Source organism: Chiroxiphia lanceolata, chromosome 1, assembly GCF_009829145.1.
Source record: "Chiroxiphia lanceolata isolate bChiLan1 chromosome 1, bChiLan1.pri, whole genome shotgun sequence".
NCBI lineage: Eukaryota > Metazoa > Chordata > Aves > Passeriformes > Pipridae > Chiroxiphia > Chiroxiphia lanceolata.
Window position 1 is genome coordinate 78191671 of NC_045637.1, and position 8371 is coordinate 78200041.

At 32.9% G+C, this 8371-nt stretch overlaps 1 non-coding gene across 1 annotated transcript; it reads right to left on the bottom strand.

Annotated features, from left to right (window-relative positions):
* Window positions 1-7620: 7620 nt before the first annotated feature.
* On the bottom strand, window positions 7621-7727 carry LOC116781169. Its single transcript, XR_004354793.1, has one exon. It is a non-coding gene; the product is annotated as a U6 spliceosomal RNA (small nuclear RNA).
* Window positions 7728-8371: the final 644 nt, after the last annotated feature.

Sequence of the window (8371 nt, forward strand, 5' to 3'; positions counted from 1 at the left end):
ATGATAAAAAATATTACTGTGATGTGCCTATGGATGCATTTCATAGTGCCATTATCTGCAGCCGTTGGAGAGCAGGCCTGTGCTGCTTGACCGTACTCACCCTTATTTTCAAAGGCATTGCTGGAGACAAAAGTTTCTTCTACTTACCATATAGAGTAATGTAGAGAAGTTTCTTCCTGCATCAGAAGAATTCTACATTCTTTCTCATTTGATTCATTGAAGCACTCGCACCTTCTGTGTCTATTTAACAAATTCGTTGCCTACTGTTTTCGAAGAAGCAATCAATGCAGTGAGAGACAAAGCAACATTTACATCTGTAAAAAGAAAATGAAAATTATAAATATTTGAAATTTAAATACATTTTAATAATAAAATAATGTTCAAAAACTAGAACACTGAAGGAACTGAAAATCTTGGATTTTTTTTCCAAAAAATTATAGGCAGACCTAAAATAGTATAAAATGAAGAAGACTAAAGCTTAAAAAATAGTACACTAAGCAGATGAAAAATGCTCAAAATTGTCTCAGGTTTCATGTAAATAATTACAAAAATGTATTATGTACTTAAAAAAATGTAAGGATGAGTTCTGTTTAATCCCTTTGTTGAGTGCTTTTCTTCCACAGTCTAAATTTTACTGTCCTCACTTGACTTGATGTCGTTTTACAGTAGTATTCCACGCTGACTTTAGTAGATTTATTCTGCTTCATGCCATGGTAAATTAAATTGAAATCTATCTCATTCTATGCTTCTTCACTGCAAGTAAAGCTACTAAAGAAGCAGTGCCCTTTTGCAAGTTATTTTAAGTGTTATCTATCATTTATTATCTATGTCATTAACTGTTTTCCAATCTGAGTGTCGATGTTTATCTGTAAAAATAAATTAGGTATGTTGTGTACATTATTTTCTTATACAACTATTGAACTGGTTGCATAAGATCAATATGGGCATCCATATCATGTTGCAGCTTATATTTTAAGTAAATATTTCTTCTTCGTATTTCCCTAAAGAATCTTTCTCTACTAAGGAAATAGCTGGTTTTATTAAGCATTTATTTGGTAGGCACAAAGAGAACGCCCCAAATTATTTATTTGAGGCAAGTCCTACTATTTACATGTTTTTCTTTTTTGATTAGTTGTGTGCCATTGCCACTTTTGATATCAGATTCAACAATAATAGTGAACTAAGTATTTGCATCTTCTAGTAATGACCATTAATTGCATTCTAATTATACTCTGCATATCAGACTTGTGAAGAGTGTTAATGCATGCAACTTACATCAGTACTGTTTTAACAGAAACTTTTCACCACACAAATAAAGATAAGATGACAAAACATAGCATTTTTTTGTTTTGCATTGGAGGACTTTTTTTGTTTAAAATTATGACAAAGCTGAAATAAATGGGAAATCCAGTGAGAATGATTCCACAAGAGATACTGAACAAATAATAGATTTCATAAAAAGAGTCACATTTATGAGAATAGAATACAGGATAAATTGTCATGTATGCATGGATATATTGTATACTTCTGCATACTGCATACTTCAAGCACATAAATTAGATGCTGCTAAATGATACCTGTCAAGATGCACACAGTCTTCACATAGAACAGCAGGCAACGTTCTTCACTGGGGTGAATGTGTCACAGCATAATTTTCTTTAATCCATCCCAATTCTCATGGATCGGACAGTAAAAGTAAGACCTATTCATAGCTTGCATAAGTGCAGTGACTCCTCCAATGAAATTGTAGTAATTGTAAGTCACAGTTTTGTATTTTCCACCGTGGGAATTTTCACTGGAGTCTGATGACTGCTGTCACCATGGCTATGCTCACTTCAAGCAAGACTTTAGATTATGCTGCCAATACACTTACCTACATTTTGCATAGATTGGAGGTGTGGAGCAGCAGAGGACAAAAGTCTTACAGTAATAGGACATACTTAATATCAGAAAAAAATCTTTACAGGAAGAGTGGTTAAGCATTGTAACAAACTGCTCTGTGAAGTGATAGAATCACTATCGCTGGGAGTGTTCAAAAACATGGACATGGCACTCAAGGACATGATTTAGTAGTGAAACACAATGGTGCTAGTTTAACAGTTGGACTCAATGATCTTAGAGATCTTTTCTGACCTTAAATATTTTATGATTTTGTGAAATGTATATCCAAAGGATCTATTAAAATCTAACATTGTGGTAATTGATATCATTTTTGCTTGAAGACAATGATTTATCAAATATACTTTGGTAGAGATTGGTTTAGACTAGAGTTTGGTAGCTAATATTAAAAAAAATTTACTATCTGCTTTTATTAAAGAGTTCTAAAATGAGTTTTTCCCTTTTGATTCTTTGATTTAAAATTAATTTTAAATTAATAGTGAAATAAAGCCAACAATATTCATAATAAGATTCATAATAGGACAACTGACACTATTTCAGTTTAGTTGGTCTTTTCATTGTCTTTTTTCATGTTTAGTTGGTTGGCTTTTTACTGGATTTAGAGATTAAAATTAATCAAATTATTTTTCACTTTTTCTCTATAATCTTTGTAACATGACCCTTTGAAACTGTAATACATAATTGTAAATAGCTTTCCTGTGACATTCTTAGAAAAATGCTATATTCATAATAGCCTGAATTAATATGAATATAATCCTTATTAAACTGTAAAGAAATCATGAGTCCTTGATGTAAAATGAAATGAAAAAGAAGGACTTAACAAGATTTCCAAAGGTTTTTTCCAGTTTACTTTTGTGTCATATTAAATGTTTAATTTTGTTTTCCATTTCAATAAAGTTTTTGAATTTGAGATTCTAATAGTTACCAAAGGAGTACTATTTTTTTGCACAGATGGCTGGTATGTTTTGGTTCCCCCAACAAACCAAAAGAGGAACCTATGGCTTCTAGCCCCCCTTTTTTTTTTTTGAAACACTAGTGTTTGGGCACACCTAGCATAACGTATGAAAAAGACCAAGGTTCATATATAAGAGAGTTAAATCTTGCATGGACTTTTCCCAATTTTCCTGTCCAGAAATGTTGTTAACACAAAGCCTACATACATTTCATGTTGTTAGTTTGTGGTTTGTTTGTTGTTTTTTTTTTCCTGGCCATCTCAACTTGCAACAGCCCAGCTGGACCTATTTCTCATTAATCTGACTGGGAGTCTGACCTGCTGTCATGGTTTAACCCCAGCCAGCAGCCAAGCCCCACACAGCTGCTTGCTTACTCCCATGCCAGTGGAGTCAGGGAGAGAACTGGAAGGGTAAAAGCTGGAAAACTCGTGGATGGAGATAAAGACAGTTTAATAGGGAAAGCAAAAGTCACACATGCAACAAAGCAAAACAAGGAGTTAATTCACTGCTTCTCATGGGCAGGCAGGTGTTCAGCTATCTCCAGGAGAGCAGGGCCCCATCACAGGGTGACTTGGGAAGACAAACGCCATCACTCCAAACATCCCTTGTTCTTCCTTCTTCCACTCAATTTATATACTGAGCATGATGTCATATTGTATGGAATATCCATTTGGTCAGTTTGGGTCACCTGTCCCATCTGTGTTTCCTCCCAGTCTCCCATCCATTCCCAACTTCCTTGTCAGCCTAGCAGTACAAAAAGCTGAAAAAGCCTTGGCTCTATGTAAGCACTGCTCAGCAATAACAAAAACATCTCTGTTATCATCACCATGTTCAAACCCAAATCACAGCCTCGTACCAGCCACTGTGAAGAAAATTAATTCTACCCCAGCCCAAACTAGCACACTTGTACAATAATTTCAGCATTTGAGGATTTGCTTAGACTGTACATTCAGTAATGAGTTACACAGTACTTTTAGATGAAATTTATATGTACAGGACATTTCTTTGAAAAACATCTGCAGACAGAATAATGGGACAGTAGCAAGGTAGTCCTGGAAGAAGAAACCGTAGTCTGGATTTTCTCAGTCGGTCTTACGGAGTCAGATGATTTTAATCTGTCTATAGGATGAGATTAAGAAGACAGTCTTATTAATATATAAAACCTTTGACTTATGTTTATCAAATATATGAATTTATGTACCTTTTATTTAATAAAATTGAAAAATGGGACAAATCTAGCCTTAGCAAACATCTTCCCACTACGTATTCTCTCATTCATATTAACGGATAAAGACTTTGTTCTTTTCATCTCAACCCTGGAGTATTAATAAGCAAAAAGTTTACAGCTTTTTAATATTGATAATTATAATATAGATTTACCTATATTGAAAAATAAAGTGCAGAAAACTCCTAGGATTTTATAAAATTCCTAAACTATAGAAAAAGTATGTGTATTTCTTGATGTTTGACATCAGAACTGTGTAGAATACAAGTCTTTTTAATGGGTGACATTTCTGAATCTACAGAAAAGAGCAAGTACTAGTGGTGTGAATTGCCTGTTTTTTCTTTGTTCTCATCTGCATTAGAGGCAGTTGGGGCTTAATTCATAAAACCTGCAGAAACTGGAACATTAGAAAACATCTTTAGAGAAATATTTCTGTGCTATAAAGCAACACATTTATTTAACAAAAGGCCCTTCTATTTCATAGTGGAGAATGAACTGAATTATTTTAATAGTGTAGATTTATGATAAACATGGTATTATTGAAGAAAGCTACTTACTGAGAAATACGTGGTCTTACTCTAATACTCGCACACATCTTTAGGTTCCCTCTGATGAGGGTGCCATTGAGAGATCTCCATAAGGTACAAACAATTAGACTTGTATGGCTGTTTCTCTTAGTGCATGAGCAGAGGTTTTATTTCATGAGGTATTGCTGGAAAATCTTTCTATTTAATGAAGGTATGAGAAGCAAGTGGTCTTTCATTCTGCATATTCTGTCTACTTTAACCTACTTAGAAAATACTAAGGTGAGTCAGCAAAGCATAAGGAGTGAATTATGATCAAAATACTTTGATGCTTCAATGCATGTTTAATGTACTTATTTTAATGCTTGTCCACCTTTCAAACATAACATATGTTGAGTAAATTATTGAAATAAAATAATTCTTGAAGGGTTGGCATAAACATAGACATTCTTGGAGTGTCTCTGGAGGGGTGTTGCTATGTGTCTGCTTGCTGTCTTTGTCAAAGGATTGAGACTAAGGTGAATTGCATTAATACCTGCAATTATGTGTATACAAGGATACACACATACAGACCCTTCCCATGCCTAACTAGGCTGTTAAAAGAAAGAAACAAAAAACTTCCCAAAACAGACCTTTGCTTCTCGTATTATTGAAAAGAATAAAAATAGAAGCCTTTTGGAGTAACAAATGTGCTGTTACTGATTATGTCTTTCCTTTCACTGGAATCACCATTGTAATAAGTATAATAAAATATATCTACTCACTTATAATAATGCCTAAACATTCTATTGGACTACTTGAACTAAACCCAAAGAATTTCTACATTATTCAGTGATGTGCAATTATGGTAGATGCTAATTTCCGGTTGAAGGAGATCACCATTTGATTTTGCAATTAATGTCTTTTTCTTTTATGTCATATGACTCTTGTAAACCAATCTAGCTACTTAAGTGTAATGCTTGAATCCAATAAATTATAGAGATACAATATTTTTCACATTTTTGTTTAAAGCGGTCATCACTGGGATACTTTAAAGGCATAGTTTCAGAGGTTATAGCAACTCTGTGTGTCAGCTTTGGTTGTCCATTCCTTAGAAACTTAATTTTACTCCCTTCACAAGACAGGTTTCATAAATTTTCATAAATATTTTTATTCTGGCAAAGATAGAACATATGCAATTCCATATGATGATTTATAGATGGCGACTATAATTTAATAATTCCGATTATGTAACAGACTGCCTACTCTATAGCTACCTGTCCTAAAAAGGAAGGATTTTAAAAAATATTTTATTTTTATTATAAATGTCATTCCTTCTAGAAGTAAAGTGGTTCACAGGATAAATAAATAATATTTTAGGTTGCAGAAAAATTCAAGCAGATAGTTCAGCTATTTCATACGAGTTTACGTATAATAAATAATATATATTATTCATAATAAAAATGTTGATAAAATGAATACATATCCAAGTGAGAAATTGTTAAACATTCATAAATCAGGCAAAGGCATATCTGGTCCTGAAAAGATAAGGACAATTAAATGCTTTGCATTACAAAGTAAAATTACAAAGGAAAACTGAGCTTTTATACTGTTTTCCAGAATAGTTTTAATATTACCACATTATTAAGAAAACTATGAAAAGGTAGTGAAACCTGGAATACATGTAAAGGTAAAGAGCTTGTATCTAAATGCTACATGCAATAAGTTTACAGCTGGTTCTGAGTCAAGGTTAACCCATAATGTACTCCTGAATTTTTAGACAGGCTCAAGAATACAGATAGTTTTCAATAAGTAATGCTAAAAAGCTAAAAGATTACTTGAGATAGTAAGCAGTCACTTTTTAACCTTAAAAGTTTGTCAGTAATAATAACAATTTTTGTATCTTAATACTGTAAATTAACTACATAAGTAGAAAAATTTTGCAAGCTAGGATGTAAGGTATCTTCTTAGGGATATAATTGTGTAATTAGTGTTGTGAGATATTTGACAAGAAAAATTAAGTTACTTCCAATGTGGTGTTTACTAAATTGTGAGATGTTATTGAAAGAGCTAGTTCAATTTCACTGTTTTTTCACTAGAGGCTTGCATTTTAAAATTTTTATATAACCACAGATAGCCCTTCACTCCTTTTGCTTACCAACCTAGTCTCTTAAAGTCACATTTCCAGTTACATGCGGAATTTAATATTTATTATAAACAGATCAAATTTAATGTACATTGAGTAATAATGTTAAAATGTTCTTTTAAAACTATCCATTTCTCATACTTATTTCAATCAAAGATATACATAAAGTTGTTTCTGCAAAAAGCAACAGTAATTAACCAAATAATTATATTATATATAAAATAAAATATAAAAGCTCAACATAATTTCAACTTAATTGGTGAATTGTATAGCAGGTCATGACTAAGTATTGTAGGAATAGGTAACAAGTATCTGTTATGTGTATGGACTTGAAATCAACAAATACTAGTAAAATCCTTTCATTTTCAGTGCCAATTTTCAGGGTGTTGGCTTTGTCAAGAGCAATTGTAACACTGTCAAATTATAATAGAAAGAATATATATATTATATATAATACATACATTATATACAGAAAGAATAGTAAAATATTTTAGATTTAACTTACATTATATTGTAGAACATAGATAAAAATACCTTTATTATCATTTCAGACCTGAAATACTGAATAGATGAAGTGCTTAGATACAGTGTGTGATTATGAACTATATATAAGAGAAAAAAACCCTAACTTTTTTTTTTCAACAACAAGATTTTTTTTCAAGTGAAGATTTTTTGAACATAAATATTATTTAGCAGACTTCATTGCAATTCACTTCTAATGAATTACACTTTCAAGTTCTTAGTTGGTCTCTCTCCTTTACAACACATACGTTTAGCAGCTAGCAGTGAATGTAGCCACTTGGCTCCTTCCGTCATGACAGACCATAACATTTAATTCTTGATGTGAATCATGTGACCCCTTTCTAAGTTTTTGCATGACTGTGTACACTGCATCATTAGATAGTAGATTGAGTTAATTTACATGTCATCCTGCCACGGGAGTGATGCTAATCTTCTCTGTATTGTTCCAATTTTAGTATATGTGCAGCCAAAGTGCGTACATGAGATTATTTCAGTTGTTTAGAGCATGGTGCCAGTAATACCAGGGCCGTGGGTTTGATTCTCATACAGGCCAACCACTTAAGAGTTGGACTTGATCCTTGTGAGTCCCTTCCAACTCTGTAAAGAGACATAATCTGTGCGTAATCCATGAAGCTGTTGAGCAGAGACAGCTGGCCTGGAGACATCTGACTGACAGTCCAGCACTTTATACTTTATACTATAAATCAAGCACCTATGCTTTAATATCGTCACAGCTTGAACATGTGCATGTCCAATTTAAATCAGACAAGCTGAAAAACATACCTTGAAACTATTAAGCATTATCCATTAATTTGAAAAATTTCTTCAAAGATTAGAACTAGAATTAAAAGCATAGAAGATTTCCCTACAAATTTCTGTTTACCTCCAACTGAAGAGAAGTCAGGCTTTTCTATTTTGTTTGCGTCTTATTTGTGAGTGAACGAATGCTGCGATCCAGTAGTCCTTGTCACTCATTGGGCTCTGCTGAGCTCCAGTAACCTATGACAGCCACCAGATAACCAGTCATATATTGCTTGTTGTCTTTCTCAAGGAAAATTAATTTTTATAAGCTACTTAGTTCTTTTCTTCCCAAGCCACAAGGCTGCTGTACTCCAACAGAATC